This window comes from Ciconia boyciana, chromosome 1 (genome assembly GCF_034638445.1).
Source record: "Ciconia boyciana chromosome 1, ASM3463844v1, whole genome shotgun sequence".
In the NCBI taxonomy this organism is placed as follows: domain Eukaryota; kingdom Metazoa; phylum Chordata; class Aves; order Ciconiiformes; family Ciconiidae; genus Ciconia; species Ciconia boyciana.
The window spans coordinates 33,875,271-33,900,922 of NC_132934.1; the positions used below are offsets into that span (position 1 = coordinate 33,875,271).

General features: G+C 42.1%; 1 long non-coding RNA gene across 1 annotated transcript in view; it reads right to left on the bottom strand.

Moving 5' to 3' along the window:
- Positions 1-9,418: 9,418 nt before the first annotated feature.
- The window catches only part of LOC140657975 (uncharacterized), a 65,398-nt gene continuing 49,164 nt past the window's right edge, over positions 9,419-25,652 (bottom strand). The window contains exon 5 of the long non-coding RNA XR_012044566.1: positions 9,419-9,669. This is a non-coding gene — a long non-coding RNA (uncharacterized lncRNA). The remainder of the gene's footprint in view (positions 9,670-25,652) is intronic.

Sequence of the window (25,652 nt, forward strand, 5' to 3'; positions counted from 1 at the left end):
GAATTCACATAGCTTGTATTCACATCATTTGCAGTCCTGCCTAAAAAGAGAGATTACTCCCAGCACTTCTACCTTCCTAACAGGCCTTCATACAAGGGTTATGGTGCCCAGCTTATCTACATAAAATAGCTTTATTTTTAGGTGCATTGGATAACTGTCATCAAGGAGAGCTTTTGATGCTCAGTATCTCTGAAAATCAAGAAAACTTCAGTTGGTGCATGCTTATGATTTGCAAGCTGCAGTAAGGCTCACAACTTGGGAAAGGCAATGCAGCCACCTTCCGTGATTTTAAATGTGACTCTCATGATTGTTTTTGTTGCTCTTCAAGCACCACTTTGTGGTACTTCTTTCAATCAGCGCAGTGTGTCAGCTTTGTTTTTATCTTTTTTTAGAGAAAGTTCCTGGTGTGGTTGGACAGAAAAATCTCAAAAATGTGACCCTAATGTTTCAGAAACCAGACTACACATAAGAAGACTTAAAATGATTATTTTTCTAATCTTATTATTTCAAGGTCAGTATCATGCTATGATGCTCATGAAACAAATTTAGGAAGTCTAGAGCTGACACTAACTAAAACATTAACCATAGTTACATCAAAAATTGTTATCCAAAACAGGACAATAAATTATACTACTAAAATGTAAGTACATTCTGTCTTTCAAGAATATGTAACCTAAACTGGACTCTATTTACAATAAAGAAATAAACAGCGAAGCCACAGAAAATCCCATTGCCTGCTTTCTTTTTTTGTGTAGAGGAAATAGAGTAACCAAGAAGTAGATAAATAGCAATAGATAATACATGAAGAGAGCATTTGTTTAGAATCTTTTGTATTTTCAGACTTCCTTACTTGTTAACTGTTTCAAAGTAAATTTGTTGTTGTAAAGTGCCCAGATCAATGAATAAAGTAGGTGTGATCTTAAGTGAAATGAAAAAAAGTAGATAGATAAAAAAATAATGGAAATTTATTTGAATAACTGCAGCTGCAAAGGCAACATGTAGAGGAGGGAGACTTTTCTTACTTTAGATGTGAATTAATTGTATCCCAGAGAGGGAAATGGAAAGATGGAAATCTGCAGCTGAAAAAGATACAAAAGGGATTTTGACTTTGAAGTACGGATGAATTAACTCTAGAATTGTATCTTTACAAATGAGGATAGCATAAGTGGTGGAAAGCAGCAAAATGAGGAATCGTGTCATTTTAAACATGTTACTCCAAGTTAGGCTCAGATGTCTGGGAATTCGTGAAGGCAACTCTTCCTGAAAGGAACAACATTTTGGATTAATAAAGTGAGAATTTATTTTAAAAATAAATGTAAAGCAACATTTTCTCCCATTTGATGCTGAAGGAGTTGGAACTCTTGAAGCAATTTTGGATCTTTACCTACACACAGAATTAGCACATTAGATGTCAGAAATGACATCAACGCTAGTAAATTAAACATGCCCAGCAGTGCTCTCACCCATGTAGACCAGCTGGCCAGGAGTGGCCATGTCTGTGCTACTAGACTCCTCAGCCACCAAACTGGGGTGACCACGCACAAGCTTCCTCCCAGGAACTAACCTTGGAAAATTTTGTTGCCAAAACTGTTCCTAGGAATTGCATGACAGAGTGAGACAGCCAAAAATGTGCTGGGGAGGAGTATTAGCAGTTCAGCAGTGTGATAGTCATGCTCCAGCTTCCCAGGCACGGTTAAATTTGCTTGTATGGACATATGCAGGTTGCCCAAAGGCTACATTCAGAAGCCCAGTCCAAGCACTCAAATGGCTTTAGGCATCTAAAACAGAGCAATTCAGACTGCCTTCTTTCCAGGGCAGTATGTCTTCTGGCTCCATGTTCAGCTAAAGGAGGGAAACATGCACTATATGCACTGCCCCATTTCAGTGCTTCCTACACCTCAGGAGCCAGAGAGCAGCCCCTGAGAACAGGCTGCCTAAATCTCTCATCACCCTCTCAACGGGACATGTCACACTGGGTACCTAACTCCATGCACGGCAGGCTGCCTGGCAGCAACCCGCAATAACTGAGGTGCCCCCCAGCACTGAAGTGGCATGGGAGCCCCATTAGGTAGCAGCAAAATGCTTCAGGTAGAAGTCCTCCTTTGGTACTTCTGTAACTTTTTGTATTTGCTTCTGAAAAAGAGAGATTGCCCCCTTTCTCTTTCAGATTTTCCATGTCTTGGCTGTTGAAGCAAAAAAAGGACTCCATGAGGCTATTCTGTAGTTAAATAATTGCTTAGATATGTATCCCATTTATTTGCAACATATAAAAATGCAGAGTGAAGGATGCTATGCTCAGCAGAAGGTTATTTTCCTCCAACAACTACTGGCTACTTTGGAGGCAAGGGGTCAGGCACTTGATTAGATGAATTACAACTTAAAGTCCCCTAGTATAAACTATGTCATGCCCCAGGCTTCTCAAAACAAGGCACTCTATTTTAACTCATAATGGGTAGCTGGATTCAGTAAATGGCCTAATCACAGCAACATAAATATTTATGGGAGAATTTTTCTAATTAAGGTATGAGCTTGTTTAGATGTTATCAGTTAGAATGGGCTTTCCCAACAAGAAAATGGCTGTTAGGAGACATTAGGAAATGGTTAAACTCCAAGGGATTAAAAGGTCATTGAAGTGGCAACATGCAGAGTCTATTATGGTTGAAATTTAGCTTGCATTCATGTCTTATATGTCTCCTACATCTGGAATTAAAAGAGCATCTTCCATGCAGAAAAGCAAAATGTTAATTTTGTTTATTCTTTGAAAAATAAAGTAACATTACAGAAGATTGCCTAAGCTATGTATTTATGATCATTTTAGAAATTAAATGCTCTCAAAAGAAACATGCTTTTAAATCCTTGTTTCATGCTTTGCTGCATGAAAACCTGTATTTACCTCAGTAGTGACGTTTGCAAAGTAAAGAACTAACAATGGCTGAAGATCTCAGAATTTGTCCCCCGTATCTCAGCTACAGAGTGACTTTAGATTTACAAATATTACATCTAACATAGTTGTTTCTAAATGCTGTTGTTCTTTGCTGATGTTGTGAGTATTGATGGTGTAAACATGGATAATAAATTCAGGGTAAGTAAGTGACATTTTGGTAACCATGTTTTTCAGGTCTCCTACTACAAGCACCAACTAACAATATATAGATCACGTTCAGAGCCTTGTTATGCCAGCATAAATCTTAAGTAACTTTGATGGCTTCAAGAAAATTGCTCTAGGTTTACTCCAGCATAAGCATCAGTAGAATTCATCCCTTAAAGTAAAATCTGTCAGTTGTCTTACAGGGAAAGAGCTGTATAAAATTGGCTATGTGAAGTACAGGCAGAACTATTCCCTGGGGGAAAAAGTACGTAATCTCTGTGGGACTTCATTTTTCTGCTAAGAAGTGTGTGTGTGTCTGCCATATGGTATTTCACTGTGAAGGTATAACTCAAAAGCAAAACTCAGAAAAAGAAAAGGGAATGTTCTACAAACCTTCTGCCTTTTAGCAAAATCTATGTATTTTAAAACATTTCCATGAGAAAGTATAAAGTATAGAAATCTAAATGGCATCGACAAGGTTATTAATTGTCTCTGTCTACCTTTTTGAAGTCAGCATCTGCAAGAAGTTTCAAGACCAGGCACACGAGTTAAACGTTACTGCTTTCCCAAAATAATGAAGTCTGTACTGTTTGGTAGTTGATATCAGCTGCAACCAAACTGGACATAAAACTATAGTTTCATGTGAAGGCAGCTTTGTTCATTTAGAATGCCATCCTAACCCAAAACATGAAAAATACCTCCTAAATGTCCCAGCTGTAACCTTGCTTAACGCATCTACACAACTGAGACCACATGAGCTACTGCTGCAAACCATAAAAAGGCATGTTCAGAGGGTGATGGTATTCAAGTGTTGAATAAATCAGATTCTAGGCTTTATCCCTCTCCTTTAACTAACCACATTACTGATGAACGCTCCCCTTCTATACATGAGTGCAGTGACTTAGAGGACCGGGGACTGGGGATGGCAGCTCAAATGGCACAGATCATTGCAAATGCTCCATGGCAAAGAAGAATATTTGGAGGAAAGCAGCACGGTATGGGATGGTGTTGATCTCCTGTTTGATTGAGATGGGTCTGAATGTGGCAGAAAAATAAAATGTAAGGAAGCCAAAAGTAGCTGGTTTGAGGGCCTGGGAGTTTGAGGAGCTTGTTGGATGCTGTCCAAGCCCCGGTGGCCTCGGCCACAGGAACCTGTGTGATGCTTGTGCTCACGCTGCGGCTCCACAGCCATTAGTCGGAGGCCTATGTGCTGACTGATCTCCCAGAAGTACAAATTTGATCTGGCTCAAGAACGGGCACATGATCACATTTCTGTCAAATTAGCCAGAACATGCCATACGGAGCTTACATGGAGTTTATGTTGGCTTTATACCAGCTGAGGGAGGATGGATGACATTCAGTACAGCTTAAAGTAGAGTGATGTGGACCAACAATACCTGGTCTGAGCTGGGGTCTGCTTGATACAGATAATCCATTAGCATTTCTGGATGGATTTGAATGGGTGGTATTATGTCCATATAATAATGCATTTTGTCTTACGGTTGCAGCATTTCTGATGCAGTAGTAGGAGTCTCAAAGGGTAGATGTACCTCCCTGCTGAACTGCAGTTTCAGTTTTATAGCTGCTCTCCTACAGAGGAGAAATGTGATGATTTGCTTTCCTCTTTCTGAAAGATAGTCTTTCTATAGGTAGAGTGGTACCCAGTCATGTATGCTGAAAAATGCTATTGAGATACCAAAGGTGAGTTGAGCCTGGGGCTCTTATCTCCCTGAAATCTCCAGTGATCCCTGATCACAAATTGCTGCGTTAATGGGCAGCTATTGCCCACAGTGCTGGAAGTCTATAAATAGGCTTACTGGGTGTCTCTTGGACATATGTACAGGGTGAGCAGTGTTTTTCCCTTCACAAAAAATAAAGATGTTTTCAAAAAGGTTATCCAGGAAAAACTCAATGTGTTAAAATAGCGATGCCTTATTGTCCAAGTGCAACATGAGAAAAGACAAGAGGAGAAATAGTACTTGAGGGACAACTATCACAGCACAGGAGTAAAATGTGACATGATATGTGTGCACTTTGTCATACGGCTGCAAAGCCTATATGGACAGGGTCATGTAACTGCAGCTCCCACCCCTTGACTAGATGTGCAGTCAAGAAGTTATATCTTTCCTTAGGTCCAACTCCCACCCTGGCCAGCAGTTTCTCAGTAGCATTCATAGAAGTATTGCTGTGCTTCAGGCATTTTTAAATAAAACGAAACTCTGACTAGAGACCATCTCGTTTTGCAAGCCCACTTCATTTTCTAGACATATGGTTCCCATAATGTTTTAGTATTATGCAGCGTTCCTGTGAGGGGATGTGACTGGGCACATGGATGGTGGGCGGAGGAGGAGGTTGGGCAGGGAGCCAGTCCAACAGGATTGAGATAGCTTTTACTGCACTGTGCCCACCATATAAAGAGAAACAGTCCAACAGTAAACAATTTGCCACTGGAAGATTGTTGGTAGCAGGCACCCCCAAAGCCTCAGACAACAGTTTCCCTGGGTACAATGGAAGCTATCAGTCATCTTTAGGTTGCTCTTGAACTTTATGAGTTATTTTCTGAGAGTTAGCAATTATACTCTGTTGCAATAATTTATGCACCTCTAAAAGCACCCAGAGAAGCAGCCTTCCTTCACGACACAAACGTGTGGGGCTGTCCCTTCAGGAAAAGCGGGGGGTTCTATCCACAGCCTCAGCATCAGGCAGCTTCCTGGAAGTCTTGCTTGTACAGTGGGTGAAACCCGACGCCATGTTTATTCTGACATCTCCTTGAGACATACCAATTCCTGCCCAAGTCTTTCCAGAAGAATACAAAATGCTAGACCTACCTAGCTTTTCAGAAGAAATGTATGATTTTGAATGTTTCAAGTTTTGCCCAGCTTTTACTCATTTTGAGACAATTATAAAGAGTCTGGCTTTCCAATCTGTATTGCTTCCAAACAGTTGCCCTATTATAGACAGCTGCTTCGTCTGAGATTTGACTTCAAAAGCACAAAAGATTATTATGAAGAGACAGCAGTGGGAACAACTAAATGATGGTGGTCTAAAGTCCTTCCAGGGGTAAAGCATCCTTATAGGGTTGGTTCCAATATCTATTTAATTTTCAGGAATGGATAACTTATCTGACAGTCATGTTGCAAGTGAAGATTTAGATTGTGCCCTGAGTAAGAAAGCTGGAAAGCAGCAGCTTGCTCTGCTAAAATGCATTTCAGATGAAACCTGGAGGAGTGAAACGGCAGTTGTGCACAAGGCACATTTTCCCATATTACATAGCAGCAGAAAATGAGTGAAAACAGGAAAAGCAGTCTGATCAAAGAACAGAACATATGTCAGAGTATTAAATTAAATGCAGCATTTCTATTAGGAGAGTAAACCGAGAAATCAGGAACAGTGACCTTTTCAAACGTTGACAGAGGTACGGACCCTTGAAGATAGTGTGTTTGGGTATCATGGTATGGTTTACCTTCATGGAGACTGTACCAGGAACCAAGTCGTCTCCTGTACTGGTGGAGGATGTATGTGGAAGGAAAGGTGGCAGCTCCATCTCTGTGTAAGGATAAAGGGTGTACTTCCCTGATGCTCGGGCATTAGGATGCCTCAGAAAGCCCAGAAACTTACAATTTTGATAGAAGAGGTTTATGTGAATGATGTAGCCAACCTACAGTTATCAAATTAGCCAGCTAGAGCAGTAGCTGCTGAAAGGAAGAGCCACAGCCCCAGTGCAGAGGTAGCTTGTGCTCCTGCATGCTCTATGCTTTACCACATAAAAGATTGGTAAGTCGTGAAATTTCAGTATTTAAAATCAAGTCCATTTTAAAAAATTTCTTCTCAAAATGTGACATTTTGATTGTCTTATTTAAATTGCAACTAGTTAATTTTAGCAATATGCTTCTTCCCAGGAACCCTTCCCAAAATTTCTATAGGCGCTTAATCCAAGCCTAAGATAAGAGGCTACGAGTGGTTGCTTCTCTTAACTGTAACAGTGTGAACTGCTCGCTGTAATTCATTACATCATACTTGGGTGTGAAAGAATTCACACTACTAACCTTTCCCCCCAGAATGCAATGTGTATTATACTGATAAAAGCAGTGGAGAGATTTGCACCGCACTGCAATTTCCCAATGCCTTGCTAAACTCCTGAAGATAAGTAGACACCTGGGGGTCCCCCTCCTACGCTGCGAAGGCAAAGGCTCTTCACCAGTTTGTACCCACAGAGACAGCTTCTTCACTCTCAGCAGTTTTTCCATTACTTTGTGGAAGTGCTGAGAGTTTTCAGTGGAGTATGAAGAAACTAGCTGCTCTAGAAATTATTTACTTTTACACGGCAGATAAACCAGGTTGGCATTTACACCTTCCTAGCCTGTGGGGAATAAAGCAGAGTCAGAGATAGTTGAATTCACCAATGTTTTCAAAGTGTTTTGAGATCTTCGTTTCGAACAAGGTGCTATACAGATGGAAAAAAACAAGATTGTTTGTGTGATATTACAGGCACATGCAAAATAGGATTCTGTTTTGATGGTAACAGCGATGATGACACAATCCTCTGCCTTGTGTGCTAATTGATCCATCAACAGACTGCACCACACCTCTGCTTTTCCTCCATATGGTGTATTAGTAATTAGGCCATTTGAGTCTATTTTATGGAGGTGGCTCGGTACCTCTAAGTCAATTAAACTGTTTTAATTATTCAAAGACTTCTTATGGATTCACTTTTTATGAGACTTTTTAAAGAAAAATATCAACTATATGGAAAATAATTTTGAGGGTGATAATGCAATTGTTTATGCTTGGATTAACCCGCCAGTTGGTAAAAAGCAAAACGGCACAAGAGGATCAGAGGAAGGGTATAAGTCTTATGCAGATGCTTTTGCTAGAGAAACTCCCAATCTTCTTAACATGTCAGTCAACTCAAAAATTGGAATGAAAAGCTTTAGCCTCTTTTTTCCTTTCTATTTCTCTCCCCATATCTTAAAACTGGCAATTCAAGGACTGAAATATTTCTGAGCTCTAGGAAAAAGAATGGGGAGGGGGGGATAAAAAAGACTAAAAATGGTCCTACAATTAATATGTAAATCAGGCTGATAATGTCTGGTTAAGACAACAGCTGCAATGCACAGACGAGCTATCACAAGCATGGCTGCTGTGAGCAGCGTGCCGCTGCTGTGCCGCTGCTGTGCCGGCCTTCAGTAGCCTCCCATCAAAGCTAGAAGACTAAAGCCTCAGCAGGGCCAAGGACACCTGGCTGTGCTTGTGTCTCTTCTGCCTATGATGGCTTTGCCTTTGGATAAACGCCTCTGAGGACCTGGCTGTGGTCCTGGGGTGAGCCCCGCTGCAGGAGTTGCTGCCTGACACTGATAAGGCACAAGGAGCCGGGGAGCTGGCCCCTGAACCCCGGCTGCTGGCGGCTTGCAGCCACATCCAGCCCTGCTGCAGGTGCCTGCTAATTAGCCTTATTAAAGCAACTTCATTTGCCCCTCCAGCAGTTAATATCTCAATTTCAAACCTTCATTACTAGGGGTTAATAACTCAGGCGAAGAAATGCACTTGGGACTTCAATTTGATGTAACACAGAGACTGTTTTTTCTTCCCATTTGAAATAAATATTGTGAATGTGAAATCCTACTAGACGCAACCTAAAGTCATCCAAATCAACTCCTGGGCACTCACATCGCTCATGGGTGCTGTGGCAGGGAGATGCCTGAATATCATTTTGGGGGTCAGACTCTTGTGCGGGGTATGTATTTTCCTGTGACTTGAAAGGCCATGTTGTTAGCCCCGGAGAAAGCACATTTAAATGATAAAACTCATTTCCCTTAGGGGTTACAGGTAATTAGCACCACAACATTTGGATCACATTTCTGACATTTAGAATAACGTGCAGAAGTTGCAGAAACTTCATTTCTCTGTACAACTCATTTGGGTTAGGCAAGTGTTTTAAAATGGAGAAATGTTCACTGAAGAAAATCCTCCTGCCATGCCAGCTGCGGCAGGCAGGGCCCAACTGGTCCCTGCTCCCTGCCATCCCCACCAGTCGTTTGCAGCAAGGACAAGTTTTCTCAGGAAGGCTCTCTAACATCTGGTCTGCATGTCTCAGGACTGGGGACCCACGAGGCTTTCACAACAACAAGTTTCGAGCCCTTCACAACAAGGAGTAAACCACTGTTGAAACTGTGCGTGCATTAGCTATTTTCCTTCCACTGGCTCAATTGCTGGAATCAACTCCAAAACAACAGAAATCAAAGATTTTTTTTATTGTTTTTATTTTCTGGCACAATTATCGCCACTGGTTTAGGCAGGGAACATGTTGTGGAAATTGTCTGCTCCCTGGATCACACTTGCCTTTTGCTCACTCCCACCGAGTTGGCACGGCTCGCTGGCCGCGGGCTCCTGGGGCTGCAAGGGAACGCCGCGCTGCTGACACTCCCCACACTCCCTCTCGGAGCCTCTGGAGATGTTGCTGGCCTTTTCAACCCTGGCTTGTTTCTGTCAGTCCAGTCAAGCTGAGGGCAGCGCTCTGATTGCGGAGCTTGCTTTCTGAGATCGTCTTCGGGAATGCTTAGGGCTCGCAATGTACATCACCTCTGCAAAAATATGGGGCGTGTGGCAGGTTATCCACATAATTATCCTTCGAAATAGGTTGGAAAATAGCAGCTAATAAATATCATGAATGTCTGCAGAAGGATTTCATTTAGACTGTACTTTTGGAAATGAACTCCGAACTTTGGTTTGGTGTCTCTTCTTGCAATTGATATTTTGAACAAATCTCTTAGCAGTGTTGTGGCTTATTGGCCCCATGCACATGAGGAATATTTGTGACATGGAGCAGCAAAATGTCTCCAGCTGAGGTGTCAAGAACATCCAGAACTGGAGAGACTGCTCACAGGGCTCTGCTGATTTATTTATCCTGTTTTCTCTTGACAGCCACAGACAAAAATGGATCACAAATGACACCAAAATCGCCACAGTTCCTGAAAGAGAAAGAACCCCCTTTCTTCCCTTACCTCACCCTTGCCGTCCATCACCACCTAGCAGGTGTCATTTCTAAGCTGGGAAACAGTCCCTCCTCCCATCTCTCCCCAGCTCCAGAAAGCAAATGAGCAACACCTCACCTTGCTACCAGGTCCCACGTTGTGGGTGGGAAATGGTCTCCTCTCCTCCACAGTACCCTGCCACTGCCTGTAAATAGCTCTTACCTTGTTTTTAAACTTTTGCATGATCTGACGACCAGTTACAACTGGATAACAGATGGGAATCATTTCATGGCTCTATGGTTAATATCTAGCACTGTATTGTGCTTTTTTTGGTGATCAGACCTTAATTCTTTCATGGTGCTTATCCGTGCTGCAGACCCTCTGCCAGCAGGAGGAAGCCCCATGGTGAAGGTGTGAGCCTTTCCAGCAGCCTGCACTGAGATAGCTGCACCACCACGCCTCTGACAGTGCAAACAATCTGACAAAGACAGCCTGTTGTTATCAGGCATGTCTGGAGCAGGGACTTGCTGATATTATCTTGCTGGATAGGATGGATGATCTTGAGTATCTAGCCTAGCTACGCCAACTGACACTTTACCATGAGAAAAGTGGTTTTCCACCAGTTGCCAGCAGATTCCCCAGGGACCGTCTGTTTCCCACGCATCCACAAAAGGAGAGGATGCAAAACGGTTTTGCAAGGTCTGTATATAGCACTGATGCAAATTTACAAGGAAGCTAGTGTGAGAACCTTGGAGATCTGCAAATGGAGAGAGGTTAGAAGCCATGCATGCTGACCAAATCCGATATCATTTGGATAGAGGGCCCATTCCCCTTGAAGGCAGTGGGAACTCAGTGATTTCAATGGAAGAAGACCCCTCACTCTATAGATCTTCAGGGGGTATTTCTCATGCTTCAGGGTTGGTAAAGTGCTGCAAATCCTCGAGCATCAAGGCCCTCTGCCTGGTAACTAGGTGTTGGGAAGGGGACGAGGTGAGGTGGCCCCAGCTCTCCCACACACCATGACAACAAGACTGGAGCACTGTCTCCCTTTTGCATTTTTGTTTTTCCTCAGTCTGTTTTCTTAGCACAGATTAGAAACAGTTTCAGGGCAAGGTCTTACTGTGACAGCTAGCGTGTCTGGTACGAAGAGAGGGGTGGCTTCTAAATCCAACTGCATTAGACTATAATGCAGCTGAATACATAATCTGGGAGCCAAAAGAGCCACCAGCACATTTACTTTGTCAAGAATTAGAAAGGAATAGTAGAGATAGTCAAATAGAACAGAGTCTTTAAAAAAAGGTGAGGGGAAAAAATGCTTCTATGCATTTATGCGTGCTTCTTGTGGTCATACGAATCGAAAATCCATACATATATGTATTTTCCAAAGAAAGTCTCCTGTGGTTAATAAAGGTGAGAACATATTGCACTGCCTAGTCCACATATGATAAACCATTCCATTCTGCTGGAAAAGGTAGGTGATTTTTTTTTTCTCTTACTGATTTATTTTAAATCAGACCAATTAAAGTATAAATTCTTTTCTGAAAATCTCACCCTCCTCTGTGCATAGCAAAATGATATCATGGTTTGCTCTTACTTTATATTACTGCCTTCTCCATTTGTCTTTTAAGAAGTAAAGGTATTTCTCAACCTTATAGGCTTTTACATGAAGAGAACACACTGTTCTCTCCAATATCAATAGCAAAATCTTCAGCGTTCCTTTGAATTTCCAGCCATACAAAGGAGTTTTCAGACATGACAAGAAGATCGAGGTTGCTGGCAATGCAACATTAAAAACAGATTTTGTTTCAGAATCTTTATAGGTTTTACTTGATTTCTGAAAATAACACAATGGTGTATTATGTCAATGTTTCTAGCTGAATCTTTTAATACATAATGTAATTTGCAACCTTTCCATCGTGGGATTCAGCTACTGAAATGGTATGTGGGAGTGTTCTCACTGGGCAGCAGAAAGAGCATGATGGATAATCTCCGTCAAGCATATCATTGCTTCCAGGTGTTGGCTCATTTTTATTAGTTACTCATGGGCTTACCTATGTTCTCAGAATGTTTTCCTTCTCAAAATGGCAATTCCCAAAAAAGGAGCTGCCATCCAAGGCACAGCTAGATCTGCTAAGGTGCTTGTGATACATTGCTTGATTCTGCTTTCCAGGAATAGTCCAGATCTAACTTACAGGAAATTCTTGAGAAAAAGCAACACAAAATTAGTTTTCTAACCGTAGATCTCTTTGCAAAAGTAATAACTCTATTCCTTCCCTCCCACAATTTTCCTTTAATGCGTAAATTAGAAGATAGCTTGACATTATTTTGTAAATATTTTTGATGATATGCCACTTTTCGTGAAACAGAATAACACTGAAGTCCATTGATTCTGAAAATCCATTTCCTGTCTGGAAAAAAATCTAGTGACTCTAGTTAAAAGTAGTATCTAACATTACCATAACTGAAAATGATGATGAGAATTTTTTTTTCCAAATTACTCACCATCTATGGATTGACAACAGTTTGTGAACAGCCTGTCTCCTCATTTTGCAAGTCACCTTCCTCAGTGATGGATGGATATCAAGAAAACATAACCGCCTTATGAGCATTTTAAATATTTGTCTTTAAAAAGATGTGTTTCTAAAGAACGCCATGTTACAGACCGGAGCTCAAAACAAACTGGTGCTGAACAATTCAAAACAATGAGAGGGAAATGAGGAGTAGAGTATCTGCTTAAGTGTTTCAAACATTTTGGCACTGCCAAAGCCATTCTGAAAAGCAACTAGAACATGTTCGTCAGGTTGAATGAAAGCTGATGGGATTCATGTGCCATGTGTTCTTGGACAAATTACTCTTTCCAGGCCCACAGAAAATTGCTTCTAGATGGTGGTCTTATAGTCAAAAGATGAGTATTTGGTTGTGCCTTAGATATCTGTAGAAAAATGCCTTTAATTAAAAACATGCAAATTAGAGAAGTTGCAGATAAGTGTTTCAAACCAGAGAGGGTTTTACAAACTCCCTGTTTTCATATAGCTATATTTTGGCTGAAGGATTACATTTTAATAATAACTCCATGCAGAAATATGCTTTGGGCCCATGTCAGGTTATAAAGGCTGTGGATCGAGACACTGGGAGCTTTTGCTGTTATATTAAACAATTGCATATATTCTGGCAGGTTTTTATTAAGATTCCTGGGGTGACTGGGCACCCACAGCACCTCAGCTGGGTACCAGGAGGGAGAGGGACCCTCTGGGTTTGCTCTTAGGTCATCAATGTCACATGATTTTTCTTCCCTACCTTCACAGTTATGCTGTCTGTCATGGATGTTGTAAATGCATGCTGTTACTCGTTTTTATCTCCCTCTGGCTTGAGTCAGAGATAATGGCCGGCTTCTGGCCAACAACTCCATTTCTCTGGATGTGACAATCCTGAACACCAGGGTCCTGGGACACTTGTGAGCCCCCAGAGCCACAGGCACGTTTCTCAAGGCAGGTCTTGGTGACTGGGGTAGCAATGCAGCAGCCCATGAAGGACAGCAGTTCTGTGAAGGACGTATGCCCCAGGGACTGGCCAGCGAGCCAAGAATCCTTGGCCTGCAGCAAACTGGGACAGAGGATGTCCCAGCCCAAAGGGAGCTCCACAGCTCCCGTTGCTTTGTCTCTCAAGGCAGGGGTCGCAGGAGCCCAGAACAGCAATTTAATGCAGCTGGGAGGAGTTAGATGTCCTTTACTGCCAGATAATTAAAGCAATTATTTCTTCTTTCTCCTGGTCTCCTGCAGCCACAGGCCCTACATGTGTGTTATAATATCCTATCAATCATTCAGGTGCATGGATTCCTGGACAAATGGGACCGGTATGTGTACACGCTCCTCTCTGCTGTACACCGAGGTTAGTTCCTGTGGCAGCCCCAAGTCTGTAGCCCACACTTTATGTTCTTCCTCTCCTCACCTCACTGAAACCCCCAACACCAGTGTGACATGGACAGGATTTGCAGAGGCAGAAGGACAAAGAGTTTCTGGGAACCGGATCATTTTCATCCCATGCTTAGGGGTAGGTGGGCCAGAGTTGGGCTGGATTTTTTTCCGAGGGCAAGGAAGAGGAATGATTTTGAGATGCTAAAGCTCACTGGCAGCCCATTAGGCAAAGGTAGCCCTTGCCAGGTCCAGCGATTTTCTTTAAAAGTCTACCAGAGCTGAAAGCAAATTCCCAGACACTTTCTGGCACTGTAAGACACAAACTTTTCTTCAAGCTTGCTTTGAACCTACTAAAGCTATGCCAGTTATAAAAGCTGCTGCTGGAGCTGAAGCGAAGTCTTGGCTTTCACATTTTTCACATCCACAACTGCTTGAGAACAGTGTGACATTCTGTCTTTGGCAAGTGGGAAAGATTTTGGCAGAAGAAGGGAAGCTGACCTGACAGGCGCCCTCGGCAGCCTCTCCCCTGCTGCATGCATCTCAGCAGGCCAGGAGGCAGAGGGCTGCAGTTTAGGTGAAATTCAGGTGTGGGACCCAGAAGGGCTGGTGAGAGACCACGTCTTTCACTGTGGCAACAGACGGGGGTCCCAAAACGCTAAACTTCATCACCCACAGGCTCTGATTATTTCAGAAACCAGAATTAATTAACAACAGCATCAGCTGATGGTTAAAGTCAGAAAAACAGTTCTTATTCAACCGATGAGAAAGTGATTGAAGAAAGGATATAAGGGTCTGGCCCTCAATAAATGCATTTGTTCCCCTGTTAGAATGACCCTAATGGTGCAAACTGCATTAGGAAATTCACCCTCTCATGCATGTCAAGAAGTTTTGCCCAGATAAAAGTTGCAAGACCAGACAAGTTATTTCAAAAATAAAACATCTGGTTTGTGTATTTCTTGCAGGGATGCCCTGCTTTATTCAGAAGCAACGTAAAATGCATTTTAATACAAAGATTCACCAGTTAAATATGCAAGCCCCAAACAAGGCTTAACTGCTAGAATTCAAGAGCCTTTCTATCCCTGTGAACTCCCCAAATGAATCATAGCCCTAGGATACATTTCGTTGCATGCATATGTTTAGAATGTAAAAAAATTAACCCTTGGGCTGCCGTTGCTTTGTCAGGCAAAGGCGTGCTATGTGTGAAGTGGGAGTGCAAACATTGTATGCTTGTTTATTATGGTAGTCAGAGTGTTAAAATGAAAGCCACTAACTAAAAGCAGAACAATTACAGTGTTATTTCATTTTGTAAAGAATGTGTTACTTGACACAGGAACTTCAGATTATAGTGCACAGGATGTAGAAAGCAAAAGACGAGATCTATATGATCAGGATTAGATGAAAGCTTAATGGGGTTCCCAACCCACAATTAACAGAACTACCCCTATTATAGACTCTCTTTTCCAAACCCTCAGGTGAATATGTCCTGTCTCCTTCCCACTTGGTTCTGTATTTTTCTACAAATGCACCAGCCCGACCTGCTGTGCTCTCCTCCTGGTGCAGGTGGCCATCAGCTCAGTGCAGTGCAGTTGCCCCTTCTGCTTCCTGTGCCCAAACTCCCTGTCACTGCTGGCCCGTAGTTCACAGGTCTACAGTCCTTAATCTGACCCCAGGCGAGGCACAGGGCATCATTCCTAACGGAAAATAATAAACAAGACCATCAAATACTACGGAGCAATTATTTTCTCTTTATCAAAGTTGTCCTTGATGGAAAGAACGCACATTGGGCAGCTGCCAGCATATCAGGAAGGATGAACTGAGACACGTATGTCCCCAGACAGATTTCTTACATTGTCTTAAACATTTTCCTTCACAGTCTGAAATTCTGTCTTTATTTTCTATGAATTGCTTCATTATATTTCCAGGGTTTCTAAACATATGTGAACACCTTCCAGCTCCTGGATACTCTATGTACACTGTCACGAGAGCATGGCTAGGGGTTTTTGCTGTTGTCCTAGTCCCTCTGGTTGTGGACCAAAAGATAGAGCAGGCCAGATCATAAGCCCAACAAACTCCACATACCCAAATCACATCAGATATGGATGTGAGGAGTTCCAAGAGGTCACACTACACGCCCAGCCGCAGCCGTGTACTGTGAAAGCAGGTTTCTGGAGAACGAAGCAGCTGATATGAGCCCTCTTGCTCACATGAACTGACAGACAGCCAGGGTGGGGAGGCAGAAGGCAGTGCCATGAGGTCTCAAGGATATGGGGGCCTTGGTCAGCCTCTGCAAGGACCATAGCCTTATCACTAACAGACTCTCAGCAGCAATATCAGAAAGGAGCCACAGAGCTGGCTTGAGGCCATCTTCACCAGAACTGGCAAGTACTATTGCTTTAGGTCAAAGAAACTGAAACTAGCCTGTCTCCAGAGGACAGAGAACCTGCTTTTACATGCAGCTGCCATGAAATGGGTGTTAGCCCAAGGGCCTCCATGGAGTGCACCGCTCGGGGTGAGGGCTCTTGCCCTGAGATTTGTGTCTCTGTTTTGGCATCTGAGGCCACCGGTCAAAATCTGTTCAGTTACTAATCCTGACAAAACATCTACCCGCATGTTTTGTAGCAGCCCTGTCTGTGTTTCCAGTTAGAGCACCTCAACAAAGGCCGTCGGTTTCCTTTGTGGGGATGAGGAGGGCAGGCATGCAGCAGCCTCTTGACTTTTAGCTTATCTACAGGTTCCCACTGGCTCCTCACCTGCTGCTCACTTCCCCTGACGAAGCCTGGGACAAGAGGAAGAGGGACAGTTTTCCTCCTAAATCTGGAAGTCCAATACCCCTGCTCTGCTCTGGATGTTTTGTGCTGCTGTGCACAGACACAGTAGTCACGGTCTTCCAAGGGGGGTAGGTTGGATTTCCCTGGTGGCGAAAGCCCAGCAGCTTCATTGCAGTGTGGCCTGGAGAGCAGCTCTGGGGGATATCTGCAATCAGGTTTCTGACCAGATGGGGAAACCTGCTCTCACTCTGGTTTGAAAGAGGACTGGCTGGTGGTGGTGGGACCAGAAGCCAGGCAAGGACAGCCAGTACCAGTGCTCACACCCATGACAGCCTCCTGGGAGCTCCGGCAATGGAGGCAACAGTGAAGTCACGCAACAGAATCACAGAATCATATAGGTTGGAAAAGACCTTTAAGATCATCAAGTCCAACCGTAAACCTAACACTACCAAGACCACCACTACACCATGTCCCTAAGCACCTCATCCAAACATCTTTTAAGTACTTCCAGGGATGGTGACTCAACCACTTCCCTGGGCAGCCTGTTCCAATGCTTGACCACCCTTTCCGTGAAGTAAAATTTCCTAATATCCAGTCTAAACCTTCCCTGGCGAACAACTTAAGGCAATTTCCTCTTGTCCTATTGCTTGTTACCTGGGAGAAGAGACCAACCCCCACCTCTCTACAACCTCCTTTCAGGTAGTTGTAGAGAGCGATAAGGTCTCCCCTCAGCCTCCGCTTCTCCAGGCTAAACAACCCCAGTTCCCTCAGGAGCTCCTCATCAGACTTCTGCTCTAGACCCTTCACCAGCTTCGTTGCCCTTCTCTGGACACGCTCCAGCACCTCAATGTCTCTCTTGTAGTGAGGGGCCCAAAACTGAACACAGTGTTCCAGGTGCGGCCTCACCAGTGGCGAGTACAGGGGCACAAATCACTTCCCTAGTCCTGCTGGCCACACTATTCCTGATACAAGTCACCATGCTGTTGGCCTTCTTGGCCACCTGGGCACACTGCTGGCTCATATTCAGGCAGCTGTCAACCAACACCCCCAGGTCCTTCTCTGCCAGGCAGCTTTCCAGCCCCTCTTCCCCAAGCCTGTAGCGTTGCATGGGGTTGTTGTGGCCCAAGTGCAGGACCTTGCAACGTTGCTGACCTCTCTAACCAGAGCACCACTGTCCTCAGTCACAGCCATGGTGTGATCCCAACAGGTCACCATCCGCTGCTGACACTGGAAATCTTCTGCTGCTCCTTCACATAAACAGCCTGTCTTTTTCTTTCTGTATGTTAGACTCTTATACAGCTACCCAGCTCTGTACCTCCCTTGTAAAATCAATGGTAATGTGGAATAAAGGCAACTGTAGCCCACTTCCCTTCCCGAGGAGAAAAATCTGCTTATAGTTAGGTATTATCTGGAGATATTTGCATACCCACAGGTGGATGGGTATGCAAATATATGTATGGATATGCATACATACACATACATATTGTATATGTCTATGTGTGTGTGTGCTTTATTCTCATATGCAGACAAAAAGTACGTATCATGGTATGGATTTATTAGGCATGAAATGCAGGTTTATATAGCAAATATATATGTGAGTAGTTTATGTTCTTTCTCTTTTCTTTAAAAAATAAAATTAGCTGACATTGCATGAGTGCTGGGAGTTGTAGAGAGCTAGCCCAATTCACTGAGAGCATCAGGACCATACCTCAGAAACACTCAGAGCTGCAGCACAGTAATGAAATAGTCTGATTCGCGAAGCTGTCAGGTTTCCCAACTTTTAAAACTGTTGCTCGCAGACATCTGCAGCCATGTCTCTAATAGAGCAGAAAGCCCTGTTTTCTGACAATATCTCTGTTTTCAATTTGGTACCTCCTTCAGGGTTTATAACTCTGAGAAAAAAATGCCCATTGTACTGGAAACAACAAGATTTTCACAATGGCTTGTGCCTTGTCCCATCTTGTATTTGTAGGTGCCAAATTATAGATGTAGAAAGGGTGTTCCTTTTGAGACTGCCGCTTTGAGGAACTGAGTTATGTTGAATTCTTCTCCGCAGAGTTTAATCTCTTTTTTCCCTCACTCAGTAGTCTCTGAATGTTGCAATGATGTTCAGATCTTTTTGTCCTCAGCCATTAGCCCTTTGAAACATACTGTAAGGTAAGAAGTAGGCAAAATAAAACCGAAGTTCCTGTATTTTCCTCCAACCTCTGTATTTTTATCACTTTCAGACTTTTCACTCAAAGAGATAATCCTTCTCATTTTCACTATGTGGTCTTTCTTTCTCAGACATAGCTCCAGAAAAAAAGAAAGAAAGAAAGAAAAAAAAAGCAGCTTGGTAAATTTCTGCTTAAACCCATGTAGTTGGCTTAGCTAGTGATCTAAATCTGAGACACATTAAATCCTGAGAACATAAAAGTTCTGTTATATATTGCTGTATTTTTTTCTAGATGATATAAGGTAAAACCCAGCTCACATCAATTTATGTCCTACTTAGAAGAGCTAAATATTTTCAGTATCACCTTTCTTGGCGACCTCTGCCAGACGGGCTCTAACACAGCCAACAGCACTTTTCAGCGACAGCTGTCTGTGCCATGCTCCCATAGGCAGGAGCTCATCTAATTCAAATATGGATGTCAAAAATTAGATTTCTAAATCACAATTAATGACTCTCTTCTCCTTTTATAATCAGCAGAGAGAAAAAGACACCATTGCAGAGAAATGCATCTGACTTAAACGCATATTTCAGAGACAGATTAGCAACAGGTTTCTTTCAGGTGGCTATTGCCGTCCAGTGATGGCTGCTGGATCACACGTGTTCCTCCACTGATGTGCAGCAGGGGCTGGTGTAGGTCCTCTTTGCCTTCCTTCTCTTCCTCTGCTTTAAAACTAAGTTAGTACTTAAATAAAGGTACACAAAGCCTTCTGTATAATGTGGAAGCTTGGTGAGGTGAATTTGATTCAGCATAATTGTAACACTATCTAACCTTAAGCAAGCTTTTAAGAAACTTTTAAAATAATTTGTTCTTTGTTTTATATTGTCGTTGTTAAACACTACCACTACAAGGGAAAACATGGTATTGTATACAAATTATTGATATGCAACTATCCAGGGAAAAGAGATTTAAGAGAAAAACTCTTCTTAAATGTTCATTGTTCTTTCCCACTATGTTTAAGGTAGAGCATTATTATAATAATTTTTTGTTTTGTTTTGTTGATATGTGCCGTTATCTTAATGGTATTTAAATGTGTTTGCGAAATATCCTGGGCGGATATGAGTAGGCAGAGGTCCACTGGCTTCAGCATTGCATTGGCAGGCCAGCATTTGTCCATTTGTATTTACCTGACTTAGCAACAAACTCTGTAAATTTTTAGAAGGAAAACAGAACTGTAGTATAAGGATAGGTCAAAATGAAATGTTAACAGTCTGTTGCAAAGGCAAATGGGACCACTTTGCTGTTTAACCACATTCCTCATTACAAAACATATCTCTACAGACTTTGTGCTAGTAATTAAAAACGTCTGTTTTAGCATTTGATGTGTATTAGGCAAAGTTTCAAGTCATGCAGTCTTCAGCAGAAACGAATGTCCCCCACGATTAAAAACTCTTTGGATTCCGAGAGAGGAAAAGTGGAGAACATTTAATTAGACATGCCTTCATATTGTCTTGTGAATAAAATTTAAAAATCTCTTATACAGGAAGATATTGCTTTACAATGTGATATGATTGATGTTGCTCATATATATTCATGTTAGACAGCTATGGAGAAACTACTAAGCACTGAATGCCAGGAACAGACCACGGGCACAGATTTGTCATAACAGTGCATGGATATGCTTTTGAGATAAATATGTTAATAATTTACAGCTCCCAGCCAGTTGGAGTTTGGCTCCTGAGGTCTTTCCCGAGGATGGAATCCCATCTCTGGGAGATGTTTGTGTTATCTCAAGTTGCCTCTTGTCTCCCTATTTATAAGTTTTGAATTTTTTTCCTATTCTTTTCTCTTTGATTTCCAAGTAGCTCCATTTTGCACCAACAAGCACTGACATTTCAGTTTTTCAAAGCCTATTTTAAAAGCATGGTTGGACCTGCTACATCTCAGGGTAAGGAGAATGATACACTTTTAGCAATGGGTAACTATTCTCAAGTTGGAAACAAGGCAGTGCTTCCCAAACTATGGTCAATAGACCACAGAAGGAAAAAGATGCAATGCAGGAGACTATAGCTAGTCATCCTGTGAGGCCGTATGATTTAAATATTTTCTGTATGGTTTGAAACAAAGCACGATGAGGATAGAGGTGCCTAGTGACTGGGGGGAAAACTCAGGGCTGACAAACTTCAAAGAAAAGGAAAAGAGAATTAGTAATGAACTAAAGTGTTCATTTGCTGCACATCACTAATATTTTCCTCAAAATGAATTCTCTGCACTCTGTAGTACTTCCTAAGTAAACAACATTATTTTAAGCAGTGTATGTGCATTAAACCACTGTTTACAGGAGCTTATATCTAAGTTGACTTGTATAAAATGAACACATCTGCAAAATCATTTGAAACAAACACTGTCTACATGCACATTCAACTGTGCAATTAAGGGTTTGATACCTTACATATGCATCTTTGAACTTTTATCTTGATTTGTGGGCCTGTTACCACCAGACTCTTTCTTCAGATTAAAGTATTTCAAAGTTAGATGAAACTATGTTCCTCATGTTACTTTGCTTTCAGAATAATGACACCTTTTTGTTTAAGCCACAGACAAATATACAACTCTTTGCTCAAATAGGAAGTGCATTTCTGCCTAACTGTGCACTTTAAACATGTTAATATTCCTTGCATGTTTGATCCTGTTTGGAGATAAATAAAAAGTTTAAACTGCATTGCATATGTCCTCTGGGAAAAGTCAAAGCAAGTTCAGTTTATATATAAAAGTTTAAATCTAAGATTGTACATTAACATACTTTGACTTAGCTGAAATGTAAGTTATAACTGCCCCATTATTGTAGGTCTGGGTCATGCCAGGGTCTTTTCTAGTATTTAGTAATAGTGCATATCTGAGCTTTATATATCTCTATACAAAATATATTTAATCAGATTATTATTATTATTATTATTATTATTATTATTGTTATTGTTAGTAATATTTTTTTTCCAGGGGATATTCCTATCAGTCTTCTCGCAGCCTAATTTACACTTCCTAGATCAGATTAGCACCAGTGAAGGGACACACTTTAATTTGAAGATATCCGTAAGCAGGAACATGGTACCTCAGAAGTTCTCCTGAAAGCCATATTCTGTCTGAGAGGTCCTTTCCCCTTCAAAAGCTATTTGAGTCAAATAATATTTCAAAAACCATTTTTAAACCTTGTGGGGCATTTGCAGATGTGGCTGGAACATGCTGCTCAGGTACTCAACGTAGCTCCAGCTTCTGGCTTATGGCCAGCTGCAAACAGTGACATTGCATCTTTCCTTTTGCTTCATCAGGTATGAAACTGCAAGTGCCAACTCAAAGAGGCAGGATGGGGTTAAACTTTGGACTGAGAATCCAGGATGTCCTCTCTGAGAGTAAGGCATGAGCCTGAGACAGAAGCCGATCTCTTTTTGCTCTGGATGGGCCACCTTTTGCGGGGAATTTTTACCTAGCCGACAAACTATCAATAGCCAAAGAAGCTTCTCCTACCTCCCTACTTCTTCAGTTCTTGTTCCCTGCTTGAGGTACCAAGGACTATTAATCCTTCCAACATCTTTTGAATTGGACTCAAGTTTAGCATCTGCCAGCGCAGCCCAGTGAGCTGCAGGCAATCCCGTGGATGTTGTCTGTTGCTGCAAGCCAGTTTCAAATCCCTTAGCAGTTGCAGTGATCCACAGTGAAGCTGTTGCTTCATTGATGATTGTGCCCCATTGTCATGGTGAAGCAATGGTGGAATTTCCCTTGTTAGAACTACATCCACTGAAATGTCTCTATTTGCCTCCTGAATTAACAAAAGGGATATTAAAAAAAGCATAATAGAAGAGCTTTGTAATAGATAATGAGTATTTTAATAGCAACAGGAGGGAGAATGAAAGAGCCTAATTATAGTATGTGCAAGAAATGCATATTTTAAAGTGCTGTACAAAAATGTGTGGGCAGGGAGCTATTTCAGCTGAACCTTTGCAGCGTGATGTTTCCCCAGTCAGAGGTCTCATGTTAGCTACCAAACACCTGAAATCAAATGCAGGAAATAATCAATCCAAGCAATTTTGGACATTTAAAAGCAGAAAATAATACCTTGGCTACATGTGATCCCAGACTATAGCTCGGTTTCTGAACTGATTTGACGCATCTGGGACAAACATGGTTTGAACTCAGTCAAGTCTAGCAGTTATATTTGCTTGGGTTTCATAGGTGAGGCCAAAGAAATAACAAAGTGACAGAGTGGACCTTTGGGGCTGAATTTTGTCTTTTTATGTCTCGTCTTCATAGTGCTCAACTGTTTCAAAGAAATCTGGCACTCCTCTTTCAAAGAGAAGCCAACAAGAAAGCCACGGCACTTCAGGAGCCATCCAGAGCCATTTTACAGTTCCAGAGAAGTTACGGGAAAGGATAGGGGCAAGAACTGACCAAAGACGAGAATTATGTGCATGGGTAACACGTTCTGGATTCCTGGAAAAATTGGATGTGCAACTAATGTGTCCAGGCAGACCTCACTGGCGTAAACAGCACTTGCTCAGGAGATCTGTACAGGTGTCACTGCCCTCGTCAGCACTTCAGGGATCGGACTTCCACAGTGAAAGTGCTTTTGGCTGCTCCTTGGCAAGAACCCTGCAAAGCCAATGCCACCCACCTAGTGTGCAGAGATCAGCAAGGGAGGCAAAATATAAGCATGGCCATAAAAAAAGTCTGCAAGGGGCTTCCCACTCAGAATCTTGCTTCAGTTCTGTGCGAGCACGTCTCAGGAAAAGCTGGAGAACTGGATTTGTCATGCTAACAGGTGACACAGTAAACCTCTCTGAGACCAGAGCATCACATCAGATAGATAGAGAAATGGCCTCTCTCTCATTTTAATATACACATGGGGAAAAGATGAAATGTTGATGCTGTGAAACTGTTTCACAGTTCTTAGCTTTCTGTCTTTACAGTTATAAAATTTCACAATGTAACTAAATTCCTGAGGAGGTCATGATGCAGTAATAAAGGCCCCTTAAATTGAAGTAGACAAGAACTAAGGCAAGACAGCCATTGAAACAGAATCTTGCTTCTTAAAGTATTTGGCATTAAAAAAAAAAATCAGGGGCTGACTTTGATTTATGCTTTACTACTTTATGTATGTATGACTCCTTTGTTTATGTATTCAGTTTTTTTTCCCTAGAAAAATCAGCATCAAAGTCATGCCTAGAGGACATGTATAAAATTTAAAACCAAGGCAGACAAGAATAAACAAAATCCATGTGTATCTGTGTCAGTCACTTTCAGGATGCTCAGGAGATACTGTCTGTAAATATTCTCTCAGAAGCGGAGTGGGATTTATCCAAAAAGTGGCTAAAGAATATTGCCCTTTATAGAGCATTTAGCAAATGGGTATGCTCCAGCCCTTCCTGGCATGAGATTGGCCGTTCTTGGGAACCTCAGCCCTTACTTCTGAGGCTTTCCTCTGGAAGTGATCCTGGGGGAGAAGAAACAACAGCTACTTTGAGTCCACTTCTGGCTGGAGCCAGTGTGCTGATCCATTCTGGCACTTCTGGAGGCAGGGCAGCCTTTGGAAGCCCTCGCTGCAATGGGGCCCTGCCACTGGCAAGGAGGACTCTGATGCCTGGCACCCCTCCAAGCTGGGGTATTCAAAGTCAGTGCTGTTCCTTTTCTGTAGGTAGTGCTTTCACATGAGACAGGAGGCAGGGATACAATTTCATGCCTGTGTCTTTGGATCAAAATATCACCTTAATATAGATCTGCCCAAAACTCTTCCTTACCAAAATGCTGAGAGTGCAATAGCCCAATAAGGCTATTTGTGCAGATCGAAGTCTCTGCAGAGAACATGGATCGGACCTGTAGAATTTATTTTGGATGACTGTATGAAAATTTACTGACAAAAAGTCTTTTGTATCTGTACATAATGGCTTTCAACCTACATTTACTCTGCTTTTTAGTCTTGAAACATTTAACTGTCTTTGGAGGTAATTATTCTTAAGTAAGTAATAAATAATCTGCAACTCATTGACCAAGAAATAAGTGCTGTTTTGTAGGGAAATTCTTAAAGAGCTCCTGCAGTTACAAAGAAGAGGTTGTATTGCTTTAAAGAGGGGTAGCATACAGGTATGGCCTGTAAATTTGCCATGTGAAAGTACACTCAGTCACTCTTCAAATGCAGCCTAGAAAGTTACTGTTCTGCCATTGTCAGGCTTAATTCTGCACTTCACTAGGTCAGCTTTATGACACTGTGAATGCACTGAATTAATAGCGGTACAGTGGAAGTACCTCAGCATGATATCAGAGTAAAGGAGGGGAGAGTTACAGGGATTTAAGACCAGTTTTAGCAGATTATACCAAAGGTCCATCCATAACAGTGTCCCATCTGTGATAGTTTCCAGTGGCGGATGCTTAGAGAAAAGGTAGACAAACCCAGCAAGTCTATACTGATATTTTTTCCTAGTACATTGCCACCTTCCAGCAGCCAACTAGCTGGTACTGTCCCAGGAAGACATGGTAATTTTGTATAAACAGCTCTTGAGAGTTTTTACTTCCATGGATGTATTTAATCACTTTTTGCACCTATATAGCTTCAAGCATCCAAAATCCAGACTGTGAAGTCTTACGCCATCCACTCTGAAGCTTTGCTGTCAATGGGAGAATTATAATTTCTGTCTTGTGAAAATAACGTAAGGATATAACACATAGGAAAGTGATAAAATATCTCAAAACTCAACCTTACATTTGATACA